Source organism: Mesocricetus auratus, unplaced genomic scaffold (genome assembly GCF_017639785.1).
Source record: "Mesocricetus auratus isolate SY011 unplaced genomic scaffold, BCM_Maur_2.0 Super-Scaffold_100011, whole genome shotgun sequence".
NCBI lineage: Eukaryota > Metazoa > Chordata > Mammalia > Rodentia > Cricetidae > Mesocricetus > Mesocricetus auratus.
The window spans coordinates 1-26380 of record NW_024429195.1 but is presented as its reverse complement, the minus strand read 5'-3'; the positions used below and the strand labels follow the sequence as shown (position 1 = coordinate 26380).

At 41.2% G+C, this 26380-nt stretch overlaps 1 long non-coding RNA gene and 1 pseudogene across 1 annotated transcript; one reads left to right on the top strand and one right to left on the bottom strand.

Moving 5' to 3' along the window:
- Nucleotides 1–1741: 1741 nt before the first annotated feature.
- Nucleotides 1742–15962, top strand: LOC121143137. The gene is made up of 4 exons (XR_005880237.1): nucleotides 1742–2001; nucleotides 9135–9194; nucleotides 11538–11620; nucleotides 14647–15962. It is a non-coding gene; the product is annotated as an uncharacterized LOC121143137 (long non-coding RNA).
- An 813-nt stretch (nucleotides 15963–16775) lies between these two features.
- LOC121143344 lies at nucleotides 16776–25892 on the bottom strand (annotated as a pseudogene).
- Between the last annotated feature and the right edge of the window lie 488 nt (nucleotides 25893–26380).

Sequence of the window (26380 nt, the reverse complement as noted above, 5' to 3'; positions counted from 1 at the left end):
TCCATCAATCCCAGTTACCCCAGAGGCTGAGACAGTAAAGTAGGCTACCTTATACCCAGCAGTTCCAGACCAGCCATGGCATCATCACAAGAACTAAAGAAATTTAAAAATTAGGGTAAGCAGTAATTTGGATTTCAGTGAGGCAAAGAGTTGAAACCCCACATCCTCCCTTTATTCTCAATTGCATTTTGACAATAAATAAGAGAAATATGTTGCACCACATACATGTGAGCTTCATAAATCCACTTTAGCTTAGCTTCCAATGCTTAAATTCAGTCACGTCTACTTGGTTAATTATAGGCTAATAAGCTATTGCATCTAGAATAACGAAAACTAGCAATTACTCTTTCCAAATAACCCCAAAGCAAGCACCAAAGTGCTTGCAAAGTAGGTATGAACTTTATTTCCAAACTTACAGCAGTAGCTGCTGTGGTGGAAGAGGGTGCAGACATTGTATCACTTGAGAGGCCGTCAGTTGGGGCTCCTATTGCTAACAATCAGAAAGATGAGAGCTGAAACCCATCACTGGAGTTAGCAGCTCGCTCCTCGATCAAGGAGGACTTCATAGCAGTGGCTGGAAGTGTATCCCAGAAAGAACTGGTGGAAAGGCATTGGAGGTGGAGGCACCTCCAGAAGAGTATGCTTTTTAGGGCAGGAGAGACTGGGTGGCTTGCAGAAGGAAGCAAGAAAATACATCAGAAACCACAACACAGGGGAAACACCTCTCCCTGAGCTGGAGGGCTGGACTCCATTGAATCGGATGAAATGGAAAGGTCAAGGAGTCCAGGGAGGAACAGGAATTCCGTGCTGGGTCTGGAGCAAAGCCCCCCTCATTTTCTAGTCTCATTTTAATCCAGCGGAAGAGGTAGCTCTGGGTGGGGGTGAGGGGAAAAATGTTTGGGGGCAGGTGCACCTGGGGGTGCTTGGATTCTCCTGCCTATGTGTAATGCTCTTCAGCTGTGCATGGGAACTTTAGGTGGGTTCACATGTTCTAAACTGAATCCTCAGCACACGATAAATTGTCAGATTTTTGGCTGCATTTGTGAACACCGGCCAGCGCTAGCACCTGTAGCCATCCCGAGTGTGGTTTAGGCACCATCACTTAGCAACACCACCCGGGCTCTACCCAGATGCTTTCTGGAACCTGTAGTTCGCAGCCACCCTCTCAGAGTGTGTGTTCTGGGCAGGCCATGGCATGGCCCTGGCCGGGGATTGGCGGGAGTGCTCGCCTTGGCATCCTGAGGACGGGGTTTGGAAAGGTGCTACCAAACACCATCTGGACTCGCACAAGCCTCTCTCTACCTGCACCTCCCTATTATGGTGGAAGCTTAACCCAATCTGCCTTCTCTGACTCCTCAAGGAAGATACTTAAGGTGTACAGAATGGCAGTTAACTGATTGCTTCTCCACCCATACCTCCTGTTGAATGTGAGCCCACCAACTCCTGACTACCCCCGCCCCCAACACGCACACATTCGTCTCTTGTCAGCAGGAGGAAGCCAGACTTAAACCGACGCCCCTATACCCGAGGAGTCTGCGTTGTTTAGGTGGAAGCCCTACAGGTTTCTATATACAAAGAAGTTGGAATGTTTGGTAGACCCGTTCCAAACACCGCCCTCCAGGTGACAAGACTCCTGGAGTCATCTCAGTCCAGACTCCACCCTTAAAAAGTCTGCCCTTTGTGGCTTCACCCCTGGAGGGCATTAAAATCCCCAACTCTGGATTCACCTCTTGGCTTCTGGTTTTCTGTTCCCCTGGGGCCACCCAGGAATTCTTTGCTCTTGTTAAACCATTATGCTGTGCCTCTTCCGCTCACCTGGTCCTGTCACTCAGGCCTCACTAGCCAATCAGAGCCTCTAGCGGACCCGCCAGTCAGATGGGCGGGTTCTTCCTGGAGCCAGGTTTTCTGCTCAGCTCTTTGCCTCAGGAAGTTAGAAGTTGTCTTCTGTCCTGTGCCTTTGGTTCTGGGGAGAACATTGGTCATCTCAGCAGCTGCACTATGGTGAGTGAGGTGCTGCTCTTCACAAACTGAGAGGAGCGGTGGGCCAAAGTGAGTGAGGGACTGCTTCCCCCACGTGAGGAGAGTGGCTGGCCATGATAGTCAGGGGCTACTGTCCTCAGAGTAGGTGGAGTGTCTGACTGAGGCTCGGAAGCTGGCGTAGTTGGTTTTCTCTAGGCTGGGTGGGAGCCAGAGGCCAGACACAGAGTTCACCATATTCTTGCCTGGTCCTGCCTGGTCCAGCGTGGTGCTGTGTGATCCGTGCAACTCTGTGAGCCGGGCTGGCAGCCTCTGATTAACTTCACTTCCCGGCAGAGGACTGGGAGAGAAACTGTGTTTAGAAATATCCTAGTTATTGATATCTCTGTGGTGCTCATATCATCCCACATTTGCTAAAGTCGGAGAGTACTAATCTCTCTAGTATCTTCCAGAAGTTCTGTACTTTTAACATTTAACATTTAGGTTTAGGATCCAGATGAAGTTAATTTTTTGGAGCTTCTAAACCATATCTCCAAGTGTGGTAGTATTTTATTTGTACTTTAACAAATAAAGCCTGCCAGGCCATGGTGGCACACACCTTTAATCCCAGCACTTGGGATGCAGAGGCAGGTGAATCTCTGTGAGTTCAAGGCTACCCTGGGCTACACCAGATTTTCTAGTCTAAAAGAGAAACAGAACCAGGTGATGTTGGTTCAAACTTTTAATCCCAGTACTTGGAAGATGGAGACAGCAGTAATACTGCTAGGTGGAGAGAGGAATATAATGCGAGAGGAGACAGTAGATCATTGTCTTCAATCTGAAGATTCATAGGGACAGGATTGCTCTTTTGTTCTGAGGATTCAGTAGAGTTAAGAACTAGGGGTTGACTGCTCTGCTTCCCTGATCTTTCACCATTAACCCCTATATCTGACTCTAGGTTTTTATTATTAAGACCAATTATAATTAGTGCTACAATCTCCATTGCTAACCTGTAATGCAGAAGAGTAGAATTCAGGGTAATAGACTTGATAGTTTAAGGATTTACCAATTCTTAGAAGGTATTAAGTCATACAAAGCAGAATTTATGTAAGGGAGGGTTGTATCCCAAATACCCTAAAGATAAGTATGCTAACCACACCTGTTAGAGATTAGTATTTTTTAGATGTAATGTTTGTTTACCAGGATTAAGTAACCTTTATAGTCCCATAACAAAAGAGACAACCCTGACTTACAACCAGCCAAAAGGACCACCTCCCCATCAAAGGCCTCTAACATGCTGCACAAGAGGACATTATAGGGTCACAACCAACGTTAAGTCCCAGTGTGCAATAAACTTATAATAATTCTAGAACAGTGGCTTCTCCAGTCTTTTTGAAAATTAGTTTTGAGAAAAAGTCTCCTATATTAATTGATGTGGACTTGAACTCTGTCTGAGGTCACACAGGGCATTGCTCTTGTTATCCTCCTGACTAAACACCCTAAATTCTTGGATTACAAGTCTATAACATCACAGAGTTCTAAAATTACCAGTTTGAGTAACATAGTTGACTGTCCATTGCAGTAACAGGAAAAGGAATTGTGTGTGGAACGTGACTTCTCCCTTCAGACAGAAAAGGAGGAACAGTGCACTGTGTACATTGCAGGGAGAAACAGTCTAGACAATAACTATATCAGAGAGTGGAGTTTAAGGCAGTGAGCTGCAGTGTTCTCCATTATAAAAAAGGGCCTGATGAGGCAGGGTGAGTGACTTTCTGTATAATTTCCCTGCTTGTATTAATTCCTTCTATGTGAATGAAGACAGGCAGAATTGGTGGGTGTACAGTTTAGTGAGGATAGCTTGAACTACTAAATATTCAATTTTCAATTAGCCAACTCTCTTATGGAGATATGTACAATTCTGGTTGACATAGTTAAGTCAACTCAGAGTTTTGAGACACAGGCTATTGGCTGTAACTCCATGCATCAGCTTACAGCACTCATGTTACACGTGACAAAGTCACGCAATGTCTTATTAGTGTCATTATCCCTACCAGGAAAATACCTACTCTGTTTCAAAGTCAGTATAGGTAAGTTTTCTTTCAATTTTTAAAATCTCTTTAAAAAAGTAAATTATTGATAACATTTTAAAAATTTCATTTTCTTTAAATGCATTACTGCCATAATCCCTTTTAAAATTTTTTTCATTGTTTCCTGCTTTAAGAATTTCATTCCATTTTTTTCTTAAGTGCCACTTATTCATTTCTTTATCTATTTATATGTATCAGTTTAGAGCAGTGCTTCTTAACCTGTGAGGTCACAGCTCCCTTTGGGGGAATCAAATGACCCTATCACAGGAGTGACCTAAGATCACCGGAAAACACAGGTATTTATATTATAAGTAATACCAGAAAAATAATAGTTATTAAGTAGCATTGAAAATAATTTTATTGCTGGGGGTCACCACATCATGAGGAAATGTATTAAAGGGTCACAGAATTAGAAAGGTTGAGAACCACTGGTTTTGATCAATGTCTCCTATAGCTCAGGCTTGCTTTACAAGATGTTATTGATAATTGCTTTGAACACCTAATCTTACTTCTGCTGCCCAGTGCTGGAAAGACAGTCATGCAACTCCTTCCAGGCTGGGCCTTCACCAGTATCTGGGAAGAAAAAATAAACAGTAAATGAATATCCTCCAAGTTTTCTAGATTTTATTGTGAATTTACAAATGAACTGATAAACTGTGAGAATTTCATTCACTCACCAACTGTTAAGTAGGTGTAGTCACAGCACAAAAAGGGAGGGACAAGAAGAAGGAAGAAAGATTTCCTGCCACGACAGTGGTTGGCTTTAGCTATGTGTACTCAGGTAATCATTTAGGTGTTCCATAAATGTCATGACTGTTCATTTCTCATTTTCACGGATCAGGCAATCAAGAATATAGATAAAAAACAGAACTTTTCATGACAACAAATTACTGTAGTTACACCATTTCAACCCCTAAATAGAAGAACTGGATAAAAAGGTGCTGCCCTGCCTAACATAACTGTATTTTCCAGGTTTAAAATGATAACCCTGAGAGAAATAGTGTGAATAGTACTTGTTTTGCTCTAATACAAATCCTTAGTCTCTGGAGCACATAACCATAACTCCTGTTTCAACTTTTTAACATAATTTTTTGGGATTATAATTACATTATTTCTACTGTTTCTTTTCTGCCTCCAAGGCCTCCCATAGCCCCTTCCTTGTGTTCTCATCCATGACCTCTTTTTGGTTAACAACAGAGGTTTTTTGAATGTGTTTGGTTGCAGAATCTCCCAGCTTTGAAGCAAAGGGTTGGCTATGCTGGACATTGATTATCTAGTTGAATGTGCACACATAGGACCCTGTGCCTTGTAAGAGGAACGGGAAGTGCTCTGGGAGAGTGGAGGATTTTACTGAACTATGAATTTCCCAGATAAGTAACCTCTCTGACTGTAGTGTGGAGGGCAAAGCTAGGAGGGCTTCTGTGGTTTGAGTCACTTGATCTCTGCTCACCTAGTAGGGTAACTGCTAATGTCCTGAAGCTCAGCAATGTTGTACTAACTAATGAGAAACTTTTGGAAGGCTTAGCCATCAGGAGCACCAGTGAGAGGTAGCTTACAGGTTCTTTCCAGGATTCTCCTCATGTTCTGCTGTGGAACCACAGTAGACCCAAGCCATGCCATGGTGAGTGTGTGGGCCACTGTATCCAGATCAGGAAAAGCAGTTTGGCTAAGCTATCAGAATCATGACTGCTTGGACTGGGATGGACCATGAGCCAGATTGAGGTTCTGTTGGTCCCTGTGTTGACCTAGGCAGTGGACCTAGGCCTCTGAGCTTTGTTGAGTGTGGATTCCCTTGGGAGAAGGAGGTTCTACCATCCTGGCATGGGAAGACTATGAGCCAGTAATATAACTGTCCATGTGCACACACAGGCATTGCTTTTGTTGTGCAGTGGGAAGACTGATTGGAAAACTGAAAGTCTGGTTTCTCGAAGTTCTGGATATTACATTCCACTTTTTGGTTTGTCTTACAAATGTTACAGATAGTTTAAAAACTGATAGAAAGGAGTGTATGGGCATCATCCTTTAGAAATACAGGATTAGAATGCTTTCAACTTTCTGCTACTGATAGTCACCATGCTGTGATTCAGTGAAGTTCAGTTCCAGGGCACAAAATGAGTTTCTGAGCTGTAGAGGTATTTCAGGTAGTATAGTATTTTGCAGGTGAATAGGGAAGATGCCACATCTTGTAACATCATCCATGTGGCAGGAAACAGACATTAAATTATTCTTCACATTATTTTTTGATTGGACATCATTGAGGCTGGGTTTGCCTGAAACTACAAGGGGCAGTAGATGCTATAGGGCCATAGAAGGCTCTGGAAGAGATCACCTACATTTGCTGGGAGGGCCCTAGAGCATGGGGCCTCTCTGTAAGAAATATCAGTAGCTGGAGGATTAGAAAATTAACAGTTTAAGGGTCACTTTTAATTAATTTTGTTGGAGTTGTGAAATCTGTGTTTATTTAATTTCTGTACACATAGAATCATAGGTAGCTGTGTTTGGCTGAGTTTCCTTTGGTATTTTGGTTAAAAGGTGATTTTCCTGCTTTTGTTCTTGGCTTTTTCTCTCCATCCTCTGTGGGAACAACAGACCTTGGAGACCCACTTCCCCATCAGCCTGGGAGCAGGCAGCTGTGAGACAATGTTTACTGAAAACATGTTTACTGTAAACACCCTAACTTTGATCTTTCCATTGGCTAGCTGCCTCTTCCTGCCCCCTGCTGCTGACTCTGGTGTCAGGGATATAACCACCAGCCAGGAGGAGAAAAGGTGTGTGTGGCAGAAGCTTTTCTGCAGGGAAACATTTCTTGGGAAGTTCTCTTGAGCCTTCTTGGGGAGCATAAAGTTTTCTTAAGGCAACAGACTGATCTCTGTGTCATCAATACCGACACCCTGGCCACATTCTCTGATACAGGCTGTGCAGCAGATGCGGCAATCCTCTATTCTTTTACAAATATTGTACACATTCTTGAGTATTGTAGGTTCCCTGTTAAATATAGAAGTCATATTGTATCAATGTGTGTGCTGTTGTGTGTGTATATATATATATATGTTTGCATTGAGTATTCTGAGTGTTTCAACTTTGCATGCAGCTTTGGTATCAGCTGTCCTTTTATAAATTGTTTGGCATTGTTTTTGGATTATATTCAATGTATGGTGCAAATTGACCATAAACAACATCTTAATATTGGTGCATCATGTTCCCTAGGATCATTTATATACTTTATTTATTTACGTGTTGTTAATCTGTGAGACTTTTAGAGTTGTGGATCAAAAGTATTAGTGGGCTTGGCAGGTGACTCAGCACATATTCTCCTTGGTGATGACCTGAGTTCAGATTCCAGAACCCAAATTAAGAGACTCATAACTACCTGCTACTCTAGGTTCAGGGGATCTGATAGATTCTTTTCTGGTGTGTCACCTGTACACAAATTGAAGACTTTCTCTCCAACATACAAACATACACATAAAAAATAGACAAATTTGTTTTCAAAATTTCTTTTGACTCATAGAGTAATTAGAGCAAAACAAGTTATTTTAGGTGTATAATAGAAATCATATATTGGTTCTTTAGAAATCTGTTCTCTTGCATTTTTTTTTTGGAAAAGTTTTCCTTTCCTCATCCTGATGTATACTTAAGGCAATCATCACTCATAGAAAAGTGTTCCTGACTTTTGTGAGTAAGAAGGTAGATATGCCTAGTAAGTATTACATTTTAGTATGCCAAGGGTCATCACACAAGGTTCACACTCTGAATTCCCAAATATAGTCTTAAGGCTATCCCACCAGGGCTGCTCATCTGTGCAATGTATTTTAGCTGATGTTCAGGTTTAGTCTCTAACAGAAGTCTCTGATTCATGGGTCATTATCCTGGGGGAGATGCTCTATCCCTAGGGTTGATCAAGGTGATGTCTCTTCACATGTCTATAGTAGAGCTTTGGTCTCTGTTTATATACTGTCCAGTGGATGTCATGTGGTTCTAAGACCTTGTCTGTGGATCTAGAGTGAGTGATACCACTGAGGTCTGGTTATCAGATACAGCCTTGGGTGTAGTGGGGTTCATGATTAAGCTGTTTTTACATGTCTAAAAGGTCTTTTTTTGACATCTAATGAGATGATCATGTTTTTTTTTCTTTCAGTTTGTTTCTATGACAGATTTTCATATGTTGAACCATCCATGCATCTCTGCGATGAAACCTACTGTATCAGGGTGGATGATTTTTTTCATGTGCTTTTGGATTTGGTTTGCCAGTATTTTATTGAGTATTTTTTTTAACAATGTTCATGAGGAAGATAGGTGTGTAATTCTCTTTCCCAGTTGAGTCTTTGTGTGGTTTGTGTATCATGGTAACTGCAGCCTCATAAAAAGAATTTGGCAATGTTCCTTCTGTTTCTATTGTGTAAAACAAATTTTGGTATAATTCTGCATTGCATTGAAACCATTCAGCCCTGGGCTTTTTTTTTTTTGAGACTTTTAATGACTGCTATTTCTTTAGGGATTATAGGTTTAATTTTGGTATGTGCTACCTATCAAGATAATTGTCCATTTCTTTTAGATTTTCCAATTTTGGGGAGTACAGGTTTTTGAAACATGACCTAAAGATTGTCTGGATTTCTTCAGTGTCTGTTGTTTTATCCCCCTTCTTATTTCTAATTTTGTTAATTTCTATATCTTCTCTCTGCCTTTTAGTTGATTTGGATATCTTGTTGATATCACTGATTCTTGTTATTGTTATTTATTTCTATTTTACTGATTTCAGCCTGGAATTTGATTATTTCCTGCTGTCTACTCCTCCTGGATGTGAGCTTGTTTCTTTATTTTCTAGAGCTTTTAGGTGTGCTGTTAAGTCACTAGCGTGAGATTTCTCCAAATTCTTTATGTAAGCACTTAGTGCTATGAACTTTCTTCTTAGCACTGCTTTCATGGTGTTCCCTAAGTTTGGATATGCCATGGATTCATTTTCATTGAATTTTAGGAAGTCTTTAATTTCTATTTTTATTTCTTCCCTAACCCATTGGTAATTCATTTGAGAGTTGTGTTGTGATCTGGTAAGATTGGTGGGGTTATTCCAATTTTTTTCTATCTTTTCAGATTTGCTTTGTGACCAAGTGGATAATTTTAGAGAAGATCCCATGATGTGTTGAGAAGAAGGTATATTCTTTTGTTTTGGGGAGAACTTTTCTGTAAATATCCGTTAAGTATCTTTAGGTCATAGCATCTATTATTTTGCTTATTTCTCTGAAATTTCTATATAGCAGACCTGTCCACAGGTGACAGTGGGATGTTGAAGTTTCCCGCTATTAATATATGGAGTTTGATGTGTTTATTTGGTGCATAAATGTTAACAATTGAGACTTCATTTTGATCGATTTCTTCTTTGAATATGAAATGTCCTTCAGTTCTTTAAATTAGTTTTAGTTTGAAGCCTATTTTGTTAGATATTAAGGTAGCTACACTGGCTTGCTTCTTAGTTCCATTTGATGGGAAAATTCTTTTTCTCACTCTTTGTTATGCTGGGTGTAGTAGAAGAGAATTTCTGGGTAAACTGGGTGCAGTTGGGGTGGGTGGATAAGATGGCAACAAGTAGTGTCTTGTTTGCTTGGTTGGTGGTGGAAGGAATGGCAGAGTAATTAAAGGTATATCTAGATGGGGGCATTTTGGGGATAGGGAGGAACCTGTTGCTAGGGAAACACCCAGGAATCCACAAGGATTACCCCAGCTAAGATTCCTAATAATAGTGGATATGTACCCTGAAATGGCCATCCCCTATAATCAGATTGGTGACTAGTTGTCATCAGAGAGCCTTCATCCAATAACTGATGAAAGCAGATGCAGAGATCCACAGCTAAGCACTGGGTTGAGCTCTGGGAGTCCTGCTGAAGACATGGAGGAGTACCCAGGAGTATCAAGGTCACAACAGGGGAACCCATGGAGACAGCTCACCGGAGCTCATGGGAACTCATGGACCCTGGACTGAGAGCTAGGCATAGGACTGAAGTAGGCCCTCTGCATGTGTGAAAATTGTGTAGCCTGGTCTGTTTGTGGGGCTCCACACAGTGGGATCACGAACCATGATGGTTTGCCTCCTCCAGCTTTGATGCAGGGGAAGGAACTTGGTCCTGCCTCAACTTGATGCTATGGTTTGTTGACTCCTATGAGAGGCCGGCCCCTTTCTTTAAGTGGGTGGAGGAGGAGTGGATAGGGCTACATGGGAGGTGAGGGGAGGGAGTGGGAGAAGAGGAGGGAGGGGAAACTGTTCAGTATATAAAATAAATGAAAAAAATTTAATAAAATTAATGAACAGAATGAAAAGGTATCAAAGTTATAATACTGTGCGAGAGGCACCTTGGCTGGTGGGTACAAACCACAGCAGGTAAGGGACAAACACTCCCTGCAGACAGAGCTTACAGGAAGTTTTATTAGAGGAAGACCCCCTTGAGGCAATACACAGTGCCAATGGGGACCACATATAAGAATTATTAACAGTTGCATAGCAATCTTCAACTTTGGGCCCCAACAAGAAAAGGAGAAATCATACACTATATATTAAAATTACTAATAAATAAATGATGGAAAATAAATCTCAGGCACTAAAACATACAATTATTAAGCAAAATAATTGTGACAATACAGATGACAGGATATTTATATTTTCTCCATGTTTTGTATGTAACAAGTTGAAAACACATTCAGAAAAAAAAAAAGGAAATACAATCAATCCCACACAAAAATGTTGTTAATGGTGTAGGGTTGGAGCTGTAGGAGACTGAGCTAAGCCAATCATTGCATAGCATCATCCTAACTTGGCCAGTGTCAAGTAGGAGAATGTGGTTCTTGGCCATGGTAGAGGTTTTTCTTATTTTATTAATGAAAAGAACTCAGAGTCCAATAATCTTAATAATTAGCATCTAATGTTTCTTCTAAGCCTTCTTATTTTTGTTACCATTATGAACAAACAAATGATAAACATAAAACACCAGGAATCATGATTTATGCCATATGGTGTGATAGTAGTTTGTTGAGGATGTTGAGGCTGGGATGTGAGTTCATTTGGCTCTGTGGAAAGAAGACTCTGAAATACTTTTAATAATGAACTTAGTCTTTCATAGCTGCTGGGGTCTCCAGCCTCAATGGACTGCAGTGCTTTCCCTATGGTCAGGGCATTTTACTTTTCTCAGTATTTTTACTTTAGCCAGTTGATTACCATATGCTCAGAACAACTTGAATGAGGCTTCCAAAACCACGATGCCAACTGCAAATCTTGATTCATCGGGTACCACAGGTATATCTACTAACAGACATTACTTTAACATGGTGATATCCCATTTAAGGAATTCAGAAATAACAGAGGTGACCCTCCTATTCATTTTTCTTTTTAAGTGACTTGGTGATTGTTACATTAGCTGTATTGTCAGTATAACTTTCTTTTCATACATTTATGGTATATTTTAGAACACAGTGAACTGTGTTGATGTTCATTTTGACTTCATTCAGGAAGAGTGGACTTTGCTGGATCCTTCCCAGAAGAATCTCCATAAAGATGTGATGGTGGAGACTTAGGAACCTCACTGCTATAGGTAAGACTATGAATTTTCCTTCACATTTTAAAATAAGGGGGCAACTGTCTCTTGGTTATTGATGCTCTTCTGTAATTACATTTGAAACTGAGCAAGGATGATGTGAATGAATCAGGCATGTTTCTAAGGTTCACTGAAAGTAATAACTTAAATGTTGCACAATTTCCAATAATATATCATATATTTTCTGGTACTATATTTTATGCTACACAGAAGGTAATTTTAATGTACAAGCTAATACAAATATGCCTCAGAACAAATTTCAAGGTGTCTGGAAGTTTTAAATAAAGTACGTATAATTAAAGTGCATTGATGATTATTAAATTCTCAAAAAACTATATACCTCAGTGTCAAGTAGGTGAATTGTGTTCACAAGGCATAAATTTAAGAGAACAGACAAGGAAACCATGCCTTAATAGATACCACCATTTTAACCATAGCCTCATGATAGCTATGTTGTGTACCTGCCAACCCATTTAGTTTCATACCACTCATGTTACATAAGGTATGCTCATTGAATAAGTCAAAAATACATGTCCAAAATCCTCTAATAAGCAAATAGTTCATAGTAAAGCTTGTGTTATTCACATACTTGTGACTTTGCTAATTTTAGTGAGAGGAGGACTCAAGAGACAAGGGTGGCTGTTGTGGAGAAACCTTATTATCTATACCATATGTCTACAAGGAATAGAAAGTTAAATGGTGTGAATGTAATGTGGACACCTTTTATTTGTTACTCTTCCTTTATTAAGTATATTATATGTCACTCTTGATACAAGCCATAAGAACATAGGGATATCTAAAAAAGCAACAAAGCTCTCTCTCTCTCTCTCTCTCTCTCTCTCAGAACAATTAGAAGATATGTAGCAGTCCCCACTTTGAGTATATTTGTTGAATGTGATGCAAGTTATAAGTAATTGCTTTTCCAGCTTCATTGGAAATATATCAACAAACTCACACTTCAGAAAAGCCTTATCATACTAGGAATATGTATATACTTCTGTTTGTCCTGGTTCACTTTACAAATGTAGTATGACTCATAGTATATAGTAAAATATATGAGTTTTTTTCTGTTCTCTTCAAACATGTGAAAAAAATCTCATATATACAAAAGATGCTATATGAGTATTATATATATATATATAGGTTTTTACGAGACAGGGTTTCTCTGTATTGTTTTGGAGGGTATCGGTCCAGCCCAGCCTCGAACTCACAGAGATCTGCCTGTCTCTGCCTCCCGAGTGCTGGGATTAAAGGCGTGCGCCACCACCGCCCAGCTTAGATATATTATAACAAAGATTATTATTAGAATTTTTCAGAGTTAGTCAATGTTTTGATTTTCTAATCATCAACTCTTAATTTTCATTTGTTATAAACATGCAATACAAAGTGGCAGAAGAATTTTTAAGGCTATTTTGGGAATTGTTGAAATGTTTTATTTAATACAAGATAAATTCCATTGATTTTTTAATAAAATTTAAGTCTTAAAAAAAAAGATGCAATAAATGTGAATCATCACAGGTATATTCAAAGGTCCAAACCAACCTTAATGAAGGGGAACAGCATGAGTGTAAACAGTGATAAAACCTTAAGATCTGATTCTTCTTTATAATTAGACCAAATTGTCATACTGGAGAGAAACCTGAATATTCTTGAGGTGTTAAAGTCTATGTATATCATAATAATCTTTTTTTTTTCTTTTGGTTTTTACAGACAGGGTTTCTCTGTATTGTTTTGGAGGCTATCGGTCCAGCTCAGCCTCGAACTCACAGAGATCCTCCTGCCTCTGCCTCCCGAGTGCTGGGATTAAAGGTGTGCGTCACCACCTCCCGGCTATCATAATCATCTTAAAAGGCATGAAAGAATCCATAATGTAGAGAAAACTTATGAATGGAATGAATGTGGGAAAGCCTTTTTACAACAGAGTTATATCCAAATTCTTAACATTACCCTTACTGGTGAAAACCACTATGAATGTAATCAATGTGCTAAAGGCTTTACACAGGACAGTAATCTCCAAACACATAAAGTAACACATACAGGACAGAAACCCTATGAATGTAGTCAAAGTGGTAAAGCCTTTCACATCACAGTATTCTCTTAATGTATAAAACAACACGTAATGGAGAGGAATTCTATGAAAGTAATGTGGTAAAGCCTTTGTACACCATTGTAGTCTTTGAAATTATGAGAAAAAAATCATACTGCAGAGAAACTATAAATGTAGTCAGTGTGGTAAGGTTTTACACTTTGTGGTGGTATTCAAGAGTAAAACTTTTAGTGTTCAATCATTGTGTTAAAGCCTGTTCTTATCACAATAGTCTTTGAGAATCCGAAAAAACTTGTACAGAAGAAAGTCTGGCTATAAACGATTTTGTAAGATCTTTAGCCAACACGTTTTAGGTACACGAGCATTCCAGAGAAAATAGTTTCACAGTGTCAACTATCTGTTTAAGCAGTATAATGCCCGTCTTTATTTTGTTTGCACTTTAAACTCATATGGAAAAAATCCTACAAATTTAAATGATAAAGTAACTGTGGAGGAAGTCCTGTGATTATGTCAATAAAGCACTGTTGAGCCAATAGGAATCTAGATAGGTGGGACTAGGAGTCCAGGAGGACTCTGGGAAGGAGGAACACGGAGAGTCAAGATGTACCACCATGGGGTAGGAAGCCCGGAACTATTCTCCGGTAAGAGAAATACTTAGATTAACAATTATGGGGTAGTTAGTTAAGTCAGAGCTAGCCAGTAAGAAACAAACAAGGGCAACAGCTTCATAATTAATATAGCCTCATGTGTGTTTATTTGGGACTGATGGGGCTCTAGAACCAGGCTGGCAGGAAGGCTTCTCTCAAAGAAAAAGCTTCTCTTAACAAGTAACCCTTTTAGATTTCCTCTTCAATGACAGGAAATCACGAATTCAGATATAGAACTTTATGGATGTTTATTTGTGCCTCTTCTGTTGTGATATAGCATAATGTCTACATCACCTCATGAAAGAATTTAATCTGACTCTTGGTTCCAGAGTCATACAGGATCACCATGAAAACAGCAAGGCAACAGGTGTCAGATATGGCAGATATAGCAGGATGCTAAGATCTCACATCCTCAACCTGCAGAATGAACCAGACAGTGGGAACTGGAAATGGTATGCAGATGTCAATTATAAAACCATACCCCCAGTGACATATTACCTCCAGCAGGGCATCATTTCCTTAATCATCTCAAATGATACCACCAACTGGGAAGTATTGATTTCTCTGACTTCAGACCTACATGCTCGCTTTTTGTTATATGAAGCAGATCATGATACAGAAAAACTGTAGGTAAGCTTTTATCAGCCTCAACATCTGGGTTATAGGATTGGAAATGTTTAATGATTTTTGTTAATTTTTATTTTGTTATCCAGTGTGTCTTTAGATATGTGCATGTTCTTAGAATGGTAAATCCTTTAGTCTTCATGTATTTATTTCTAACAGAAATTATAGAATGTTGTTAAAAAACTCACCTTGATTCTGGGAAGGGATTTGTCTTAACTGCTTGACCCTGTCTTTATCCCTCTCAATATTTTAGACCTTGGTTTCAATGAAAAGAATCTGTTTCATCTATTTCATTCAATTATGTTGGCAGAGATCACAGCATTGTAGTTTCAGATTTTGAAAGTTTTGTATGAGGTATTAAAATGTCCTGTATATGTGGCAAATCCACATACTGAAGTTTATTTGCTAGTTCATGTATTCCTGGGCTGAACCAAGGACATGTGTACTTTACCACAGATGCACCCAGGGGTAAAGGGGGCTCAGAGGTCCTCCACCCACACCCAGGCTGTTCTTGTTCCTCAGGGGTTCTGCAGCATTCTTTTTTTTGTAAGTTTGTAGTATTAAACTAATTTGGAAGATGAAGTTGGCTTTGCCATGCAACTCTTAATGTGCTGGCTAACTGGCATTTGAAGCTGGTATGTTTTTTGAATAATTTGCCTTATCTTATTCTCAAATTCCTGCCGTCCCCGCACCTGTAACTGGCATTAATCCTTCACTCCTCCTGTCTCCTTTCCCCCTGCCTCTTCCGTCCCCTACTTCCTTCGAAGCTTCCTCCTAAGCTTCCCTGGGTCGTTTCCCTCTCTGGCCCCTTGTCCTCTGCCTTCTTTCCCCCCCTCCTCATGTCCTTCCCTTCCCTGTCCTCTGCTCAGGTACATTTGATGAAGTAACACAGAGTTCGTATGTTCATCTGTGCTGTCTTCCCCAATTAATGCTAGTGTAAAAGCAGCCATTGTAGAACTTGTTCCACCTGACACCCCAAATAAAATCAATACAAAGAGGAGCTTGTGCTGCTGCATGTGAATTTGACTATTTTTGATTTTTGTAATTTGATTATATTTTTCTTCATAGAAGACATGCCAAGACAGTGAAGGAGGGAAATATGTGAATTGTGAGTATGTAAACAGAAGACACAACCAGAAAGAAAGGTTACAAGACAAGTAGAATGCCCTGAAACATTCCTCTGCAGTGACCTCTTTGAAGATCTCAGTATTGAGAAAGAGATATGATCCCAAAAAGGTAAGTAAACACAAAGTGGGTTGGGGTCGAGGTCGGGGTTGGGGTCGGGGTCTGCGACGGGGTCAGGGTAAGGGTCAGGGTGGTTAGGGTCAGGGTCATGGTTAGGGGGTTAGGGTTGGGATTGGATTCGTGTTCAGGTTAGGGGTCAGGGTTAGGGGGTTTAGGGTTTGAGTTCAGGTTCAGGTTAGGGATTCAGGGTTAGGAGTAGGGGTGAAGGTGAGGGGTTAGGGTTACAGATTCAGGGTTAGGGTTAGGGTTTAGGGTTAGCTTTAGGGTTTAGGGTTAGGGTTAGAGGGTTAGGGTTAGGGGTTAGGGTTAGAGGGTTAGAGGGTTAGGATTAGAGGGTTAGAGGGTTAGGGGTTAGAGGTTAGGGTTAGGATTAGGGGTTAGGGGTTAGGGTTAGGTTTAGGGTTTAGGGTTAGAGGGTTAGGGTTAGAGGGTTAGGGTTAGAGGGTTAGGGTTTAGGGTTTAGGGTTTAGGGTTAGGGTTAGGATTGACCTTCAAAATCATGAACTTTCTTTGAAGGGAATGATCCCACCAGTCATGCCGTTCCATCATCCCACCCACCTCTGTCTGATGGCATCCCTGTGTCCCAGACCTTTTAATTACTCACTTGAGTTCATTGTTTAAACATCCTAGCAATTTGTTGGCCTATTGTTTTGAATGGATGGCCAAAATCCACCCATGAGTGTGAATGCTCATCATAGTATTTTCTGAGACTATTGGCTATTTTCAACAGCTCTTTCACCTGGGCCTCCCAGTTTTGACCAGTTTCTTTGTTATTAAAAGCACAAACTGGCTCCTTGCACTTTTTAATTATGCTTTTAAGGGCTTTGTTCTTTGTGTTTCTAGTATAATCACCAAGGTCTCCATCCCCTAGATCTTCCTTCCGTGTAAACAGCACAATCATATATCTCATAATTTTTTCTTGAAACATGGCCTCCAGTTGCTCCACTGCTGCCTCATCATCTTGGGTGAACCGCCCCAGCTGAAGCACCAGAACAAAAACCTTCATTCCTTCTTCACAGAGAGACAAGCAGTATTTGACCTCCTCCTTTAACCTGGAAGGATCCTTTTGAATACCAGGCATCTGGCTGAATGATGGAGTGTCCACAACCACAATATCCTGCCCGTCCACTGTCATCCTGTCACTCTGGCTTCTACTGGTGATGGGCTGAGCTCCTAGTTGAGACAGGAAGGCAGGTTTCCCCAAGATCGTGTTTCCAGTTGCACTCTTCCAGTCCCACTCCTTCCTAGGAGTATGATGTTTAGGAGTTCTGTTGCAGAGGAAAAATGGGATGGACTCATGACTGTGGGATGATGCAGAACTCATCTTTCCAAGTTATTCACAGCACTAGTTTTATCACTAAGCTCGCCAGGCACCACCCAACAGGTCTACCCCACACAGGAGACTGGCTTGCCCAGTTTATGTGGTCTATGTACTCAGCAGAGGGACTTGGACAATCCTCTGCCCATTGCTCATCATGAACATAGCATACCTCCTGTCCTGAATCAACTCTGCTCCCTTTTCCAGGACCTCTCCTTAATCACTGTTACCTATGAGAAACAGTGGCCTTATCTTTGCCTCTTATCTTTGCTGGATCTAGTCCACACATTTCATTTCTATCTTCTGTTCCTAGTGTAACTAAGTCTCCCTATTGTTAACTCCTAATACCCATAGCAAAAATGTCTTTGAAGTATTTGAAAATCTACTCTATACAATTAGATTTTCAGGGTGGGGGAAATCGCAGTTTCTATCAACATATTACCAGTTGTGTTGGTTATCTCATACTAAAATTCATTAAAAGCCTGATTAATCTTACTGTGTCTTTCAATAATGAGCCAAAGGAACTTCCTGATTAAAATAAATGCCACTAATACTGTTCTTTGTGGTGTCAGTGATAGAAGAGAAGGTTCCATGTAAATAGTACTTGTAGGTGCAAAGATCTGATTATATTTACTTTCAGGTGTTCCTGATGCCTTTCTACTTTGCACTGTGTCCCTCCTCAATGGTTCTCCATCATGAACGAACCCCTTATCAAGTCACTAGTGTCTACTTCAAACCAAAGAGGGAGGAAAGCCCATCTTGGTCTCCCTTCCAGGACAACTAGTGAGCCACTCATGCTAAACTCGGTCTCATAGCTATGCTTAAAGGGTGAAAATAAATCAATGATCTGAACCAACATATGCATGCGTGCATCACATACACACATTTAAGCACACACTCACACACGCATGCTCCAGCACTCATGTCATGTGTTCCAATCCCTACTTCTGTATTTAGGAAAGACTCAGTTGCCAAGTCTCTCTGAAATCTGATCCAACCTTTCTGCCATTTGAAGCCCTGTTTCCATCAGGACCGTTCTCATCTCCTGCTAAGAGGCATGCTCCTCTATATGCACAGAGAGGCCAGAGGACAAGCACTACTGTCATTCCTCAGCCACAGTCTACCCCTGGTTTTAGAGACAGAGTCTCTCACTAACCTGGAACATGATTAGTAAGAAAAGCTGGCCAGCAAGTCTTAGAGATCCACCATGCCTGGCTTTTTTGACATGAGTTCTGGGGACCAAACTCAGATTTTCATGCTAGTTAAGCAAGTAAATCATCTTCTAAACTCTACTTACACATTCTTATTGTTTCCCATATCCAGATCAGGGAAGAATAAATAATCCAGAGAAAGTTCTGAGGTAAGAGAACAGAAAAGCCAACAAGTGAACAGAAGCAACAGCAGACTGAAACAGCAAGAAGACTGGGAGAGGTCTCCATGGTGGAGAGGTGGGATAGGGGTCAGGAAGGAATTAAAAACCAGCCATGAGAGTATACATTAAAAAACACACAACTTTAGGAAAATTTAAAGAAGAGACCAAAGTATGGTTTTTGAGACAGGGTCTTATTTAAACCAGGTTGGCCTTGAACTCACTACTTAGCCAATAAACTTGAACTTCTGGTCCTCCTGACTCTACTTCCCAAGTGTTGGGACTACAGGAAAATACCACCACGCCCAGCTGATGACCTGCTGGGGATCAGATACCCTAGTGCATGCTGGGTAAACACTGTACTGAGCTACATCCCCAACATGGTCCTTTGCTCACCCTCTGCCCTTCCTTCAGAGAGTTCTAGATCATGCCTTACATCCCAAGCTCTGGATACAAAGCCATTTCCTATGCTTAGCCTTACCTTTCTCCCTGAAAATACAAGGCTTGTTGCCGTTGCACTGCACCATGCTCTCAACTTGGCCCAGGAGTTTGTTCACCTGCCTCCACTCCTCCTCCACAGTCACCCGATAGTTGAAAGCAGTATATCTTTTTTCAAATTTCAAGACGAGCTCCTGGAGATTGCTGTTTTTACTTATAAATTCATCTAGAGCCTGATCCTCTAAATCTTCTTTCCTGGTAAAGAGAATAATTGGGAACTTGGTGAATTTTTCTCCAAAAATATTTTTGACAGGGTTGAACATATTGTCATCACTCTTTATCAAAGAGTTCAGTGGTGTCACCAGCAGGAAGGCATGGGGGCCCAGAGAGACGTGCTCCTTGACTTCAGATGCATCAGGCTTCCACGATGAGATCTCTGGAGAATCAATGACCAGAACTTTCTTCCCATTCCAGATCCTGCTGCGGGATGAAAAGACCTTGGTGACCTGCTGCTCACTGTACTGAGTCTTAAAGGGCCGCTTCCCCAGAATGCTGTTCCCTGCTGCACTTTTCCCAACACCACACTTCCCCATGAGGAGGACCCTCAGTTCCGGCATCTCTACATCCTGATGTGGTCCTGGAATCTGAGGCTGTCTCTTCTTTGGACATGTGAGACAAGAAAAATAAAAATGGATCCAGGGTCTCCTCCTGCAGTTGGATACAGATGTGAACTGCTCTAGAAAGCCCCATCCCTCTGATTGAGCAGGCCTCTATTCTCAGGCAGAACCCAGACACCCAAGTAGAAACCATGGGAAGAAGGAAAGAACTAGAAGGAATACAGGAAGCCTAGGTTTTCCAGAAGAATGACTATGCTAAATTGAACTTCTACTGGAACTCATTCTTCAAAAGTGAGTATTATAGTATGAGGTCATGGACTAAGGCAAGGGCTGTGACAATCTGATTATAAAATGCCCCTTAGCCTAATACGCACATAACAAAATATGTGAGTATATTTTTTTAACATGTGTGAAACTCAAAAGCATGCTTAATGGAAGAAGCCAGACACAAAACTGACATCTGTATGGCTCATTATCTGAAGTTCAGAACAGGACAAATTATCTATGTTTATAGGAGTCTGGGGAGTAGTTGTCTATGGGAGGAGGCTGTAAGAACTGTTGTTCTTCACAGAGGAGAGGATATTATTTTTGCATTAACTTTCCAATTAACACACAAAATAAATTTTTGACCATTTGTGTTTATTGTTGCATTATTTACAATAAAATAATTAGCCTGGAAACCATCAACAATTAAAAAGAAAATGTGATAAGGGGTCTAGTGTGACATCTCAGATGCTAAACAACTTGCCTTGAAAGAATGAGGGTTCTAGCTCAATGTCCAGAACCCATGAAAAAATTAAAAATCCAAGCATGGTGGTGCACTCTTGGAATCCCAGCACTATGGGAGCAGAGTCAGGAAGATCCCTAGAGCACAGGTAGTCTTGTCTACAGGGTGAGTTCCAGGCCAAGACTGGATCTTGTCTCATTAAAAAAAGTGCATGGTGCTGGGCGGTGGTGGCGCACACCTTTAATCTCAATACTCGGGAGGCAGAGGCAGGCGGATCTCTGTGAGTTTGAGGCTGGGCTGGACCGACAGCCTCAAAACAATACAGAGAAACCCTGTCTCATAAAACCAAAAAAACAGTGCATGGTGCCTAAGGTGATACACAAGGTTGTCCTCTGTCCTCCACATTTACACAATACACAAACATGTTCACACTTATCTGCAAGCACCTATGCACATTTACACAAATGAGAACACTCACCCTCAAAAATAGTGTGTGTGTGTGTGTGTGTGTGTGTGTGTGTGTGTGTGTGTATCTTATTTGACTATAAAGAAGAATAAAATCATTTCTGGAGAGAACTAGAAAACAAAAAAATGAGTCCTTGCTATGTCACTTTGGACAAAAATGTTCCTTTCTGTCTTCCAGAGCACATAGGGTAGAATATCCCAGGCTGTTGAAAAGGTGAGAGAAGATAACATCCCAGCAGTCTCTGAAAACTTGACAGGCATAGATCAGCTACAGAGGGTTCATGGTTGAGGTCAACCTGAGTCAGGCTTTGAATCCTGCTCCCTCACACCTCTCCTTGCCCTCACACTCTACACATAGGACAGAGCTCCTCACCCTACTGTGTGGAGGAAGTCCTGTGTATATGTCAATAAAACACTGCTGGCCAATAGGAATCTAGATATGTGGGACTAGGAGTCCAGAAGGACTCTGGGAAGGAGAAACACAGAGAGTCGAGATGTAACGCCATGGGGTAGGAAGCCCGGAAACTTCTCCGGTAAGAGACATATTTAGATTAACAATTATGGGGTAATTACTTAAGTCAGAGCTAGCCAGTAAGAAACAAGCAAGGCCATCAGCTTCATAATTAATATAGTCTCCTGTGTGTTTATTTGGGACTGATGCGGCTCTAGAACCAGGCTGGCGGGAAGGTTTCTCTCAAGAAAAAGCTTCTCTTTACACTACTGGCCATGCATGCTGCTTATCCAGGCTTCCATACAAATATGACTGCTTCTCAAGAGCACCCTCAAACTGTCCCCACAACCACAAAAGCCAAGTGCCATGCACTTTCTTTTACTTAAAGAGTATTATAATCCTAGTCAGAATGGCTATCAGGAATACAAAATGACATCAAATGTGGTTATGGGGGAAATGGAACCCTTATATTCCGTTTGTGGCCAGAAAGTGGTACAAACACCTTGGAATTAAATCTGGAGGTTTCTAAAACAATAGAAATAAAACCACCCTCTACCCCATTTATCCTGCTCCTGACATACACCCAACAGACTTTATACCACACTGCAGAGATCTCTGCTCATCTGTGGTTATTGCTGCTCCATTCATAATAGCCAAGAAATGGGAGAAACTTAGATGTCCATCATAAGCTAGTGAATGGATAATGAAAACGTGCTACATATACGCAATGGAATATTATTCAACTACAAAGAAAACTGAAGTTTGCAGGTAAATAGATAAAACTTGGAGTAATGACACTGAGTGGTGTAACCCAGAGCCAGACAGACAAATGTCTTTCATATGTGGATCCAAGCTTGAACTTTGTAGTTCTGCTTGCTTGATATGGAGTTCCCATGGAAGTAGGAACAGGGAAGGGGCATGAAGGCATCTTTTCTTGCAGAGGCCAGGGTGGTAGAATATAGGTAGAAAGAAAGTAGATAAGAGTACAGAAGTTGCCAGGCGTTTGCCTGCCAAAAATACTATAAATTGTACATGTGCTATCCATACAACTTTATGGACTTTGAGGACTGAAGTACATGTATGTTATTTCCTAGCCCACAATGTCAGCTTCGACGTTGCTGCTATTATTACTAAACTTCATAAGTGACTTTTTTTTTTATTATTTTGTGGTACTTTATGAGGAAAGGGCCTTGTCTGTGGGATTGCAGTTTTTACATAGGGCTGACTCAGAAATAAGCTACAGACACATCTGTGACTTTATAAGTCTTGCGTGTCCTCCCTACAGGCATTCTGTTTACTATTGTGTACTGACCTGTGTTGCTACATAGAACAAACATCTAATGGAAGTCCATACAAAGACGCTACAAGCTGGTGCCATCCATGAGGAGTGTTTCCTGTTCCCCATCAGAAATACTAGACTCATGACCAAGAAGGAGAAACAGAGTCAGGAGAAAGCCGAGAACAGCAAGGCTGGCTCCATGCTTAGAACAACAGAGGAGGCTAGGGGCACTGCAGTGTCCAGCACTTTGACTGCTGCTACACCGAGTCACTCATGTCAGGAGTCCTCTGGGGACAGGTGTGGGCACCCACACAGACAGGATCTCCATGTACCTTTTGTTTTCCACTTTACTTTGGCTGGGCAATGCATTAAAAGAAAGTAGACATGAGACTTATTGTTTAGGTGACCAACTTACCACACAGATTGTCCCCTTCTTTATATGTAGCTCTATCCCCACAACCCTAGAAAATAAAGGGGAAATAACATACACAAGGCCAAGGGAGATAGTCTTCCACATAATACAAATGGAGATACAATTAGAGACAGACTATCTGCTGATTAGGAAGAGGTCACAGTAAGATCACGGTCCTCGATTTCCTCTGTACACCTGCACGTCCAGCTTTCAAGCTCACTGATGCTGGTGAGCAGCTTCCCAGAGATGGAGCCATTTCCAGCACCCTTGCTGCTCCCCAGGATGGTGTGGAGCCTCTGACATGAAGTTAAGTTGAGAATAGCTCACCAGGTATGGAAAAATCAAACACATAATTAACATGAAAACAATACCTTTCAGTCTTGTGGGTGGGCTCCATTCTAACCTTATCTCTTAAAGCTCATGCCAGACAGAAGAACCTGCCTCTGCTTCCTTTCCTGTTCTCAGCCAACATCTTTAATGCATTTAATTCACTATCATCTATCTCTATATCTTTCACTCTCATTGTTTCAATGTAAAGATACTACGTGTGATATAAAAAGTAATAATCTTGTATCCAACTTGTAAGAAGAGTGACAGATGTCAGCGTTTACATATGTTTCTATATTTCTCTGTGTTTATACTAACATGCACAAGTATCAATAGGAGAGACTCGCAGGGCTTCCTGGTCAGCAATCTGCTTGATATCATAAACTTCACACCTGCACAAGCTAATATAGATGGAACCACCCGACTCCTTTTAGTTGGTACAATCTATCCTACACTATGAACATATGTAAGTGATGTATCCATCCTCTCAGTGGTGAATCTTTGGGTTATCTCTGCTTTTACTACTTCAAAAGACGCTGTGTTAAGCATGTTTGTATGGGTTATCTTTATCTATTTTTTTCCTTTGGATTGCTGTAATCTGCAATATTTTTAAAGGATTTATTTACCGTTTTTATTTCATATGTGTGAGTAATTTGTCTACATGTATTTATGCAAACCACAGGTGTACAATGACTGTAGAAGTCAGAAGAGGGTAACAGGCCTGAAACTGGAGTTATAGTTATAAGGCTCCATATGGGTACTAGAAACAGAACTCAGGTTCTTTGCAAGAGCAGCAAATGCTCTTAACCACTGAGCCGTCTCTCCAGTCCCCTGAAATCCTTAATATGCATAATTCCTCTAACCCCCATATATCTCAATAACAGTAGCTAATAAATACTAAGCATTTATTTATTTACAACTTTTAATCATCTCATTTAATCTTCACAGAAAATTCCAGGTACATCTTATGGCATTTGTGTTACACAAGATGTGACAGTGTGGTTAACAGAATGTGTTTTCTATCCTTGTGGGCTTTGTAGGGAGGTAGCTATTGTAAATATGTCTACAGGCACCCCTTGAGCTGGTAGTGAATAGTATAAGGGGTATTCTGAGGGCAGAGAAGTGACTTTAGAGGCCAGAGACTGGAAGAAGATTCAGAAGTCTTTGGAACAGCCAGAAAGAGAAGTTGTTTTATTGTTTTCTGGGAAGTCAGTAGAAAGACTATGCGGAGTCCAGTATGGTCAATAACATGAGGGGCCGTGTGAGACAGAGTTTTGTTTCCCATTAGCTTTCCAGTTAAGTCCAAAGTCCCCAGGCTGACAGTCAAGAAGTTTGATGCCTACTATTACTCTAGAGCAGTGTTCTCAACCTTCCTAAAGTGGAGACCCTTTAATACAGTTCCTCATGTTGTGGTGACCCCCAACCATAACATTATTTTCATTGCTGCTTCACTGCTGTAATTTTGCTACTGTTATGAATTGTATTGTAAATCTCAATATGCAAACCCTGTGAAAGAGTCATTCAATCCACAAATGTGACCCATAGGTTGAAAAACGCTATCTAGAGCATAAAAACACACCTTCCTAAACAAAACATGGCTGTAACACACAAGATGGTCCATTGATTTGGGGGTATCTTCCTCCTATCAGTCCTACCTGGACTCCACTGCCTTCCATTTTCAAGGGCACAAAATATGGTCCTGGGCTTCCGACCATCAACTGCTCAATCACATCAAGGAGCTGGGCTACCTGCTGTTCCCGCTGCTCCTTGTCTGCCTTGTTGTTGAAAGTACAGTACCAATCTCCAACGTTTTCAAGCAATGCCTTGAGAGAGCTCTTGCTGTCAATGTAGTCCTTCAGCGAGTCTTCACCCAGTTCATCTTCCCGAGTGAAGACCACAATCATGTGACTGTAGGCTTTAGTGCCAAACTCACCCTGGATGCCCTCAATGGTCTCCCTGTCCTCCTCTGTATAGTGGCCAATGGGTGTGACCAGCAGCAGCACATGGAGACCATCAGCCGAGAGCTTCAAACACTGCTGCAGGTTCAGCAGCCTGGCCTCTGCATAGGACTGTGAGGAGAATAGATCTGGGGTGTCAATGACAATGACCTGCTCAGGGACACAGTTTTGCTCTGACACTGTTTGGTTACCGTGTGGTCACTGAACTTGGAATCGAACATGGCTTTACCCAGAATGGTGTTTCCTGTGGCACTTTTGCCTGCACCGCGTTTCCCTAATAGGAGGAGCCGCAGTGTGGATGTTCCCTGGCTCTGTTTGAAAGTGTCCTTCTGGTCCTGGCTTATGCTGTTGAGACAAGAGCAATAATACATCAGTGCTCTACCCACAAGTGGAGAGAAGACAGCAGGAAAGCTGTCCTCCCTGTCCCCCAAGAATTTAAACTACTGGGCTGGGAAGCAACTCTGCTATACAGTGTTGCTTCACCAGCGTGAAGTCTCTGAGCTCAATGTGAGGACATGCTTGCAATCATTCGCCAGCTAACCTAGCCTACAATAGGGATTGGACCAAGGGCTTCATGCTTTCTAGGCATGCACTCCACAAACCTCATCTCCAGCTCATGCGGTCCTGATAATAAAGTCTGATGTTTATTCTAAGGAACCGGTATGCTCTGAAAATGTTAAAGAGGAAAACGAAATCCCCGTGAGCTCATATCAGAAGTGGTCATTGCTAAGCGTGTGCTTGCTTTGTGTAATTCCACAATGGCTTGTTTCCTTAGAGGAATTCTAATTCATTAACAATAACGTGTTTCTCAGACATGTCTAGAAAATGAAGAA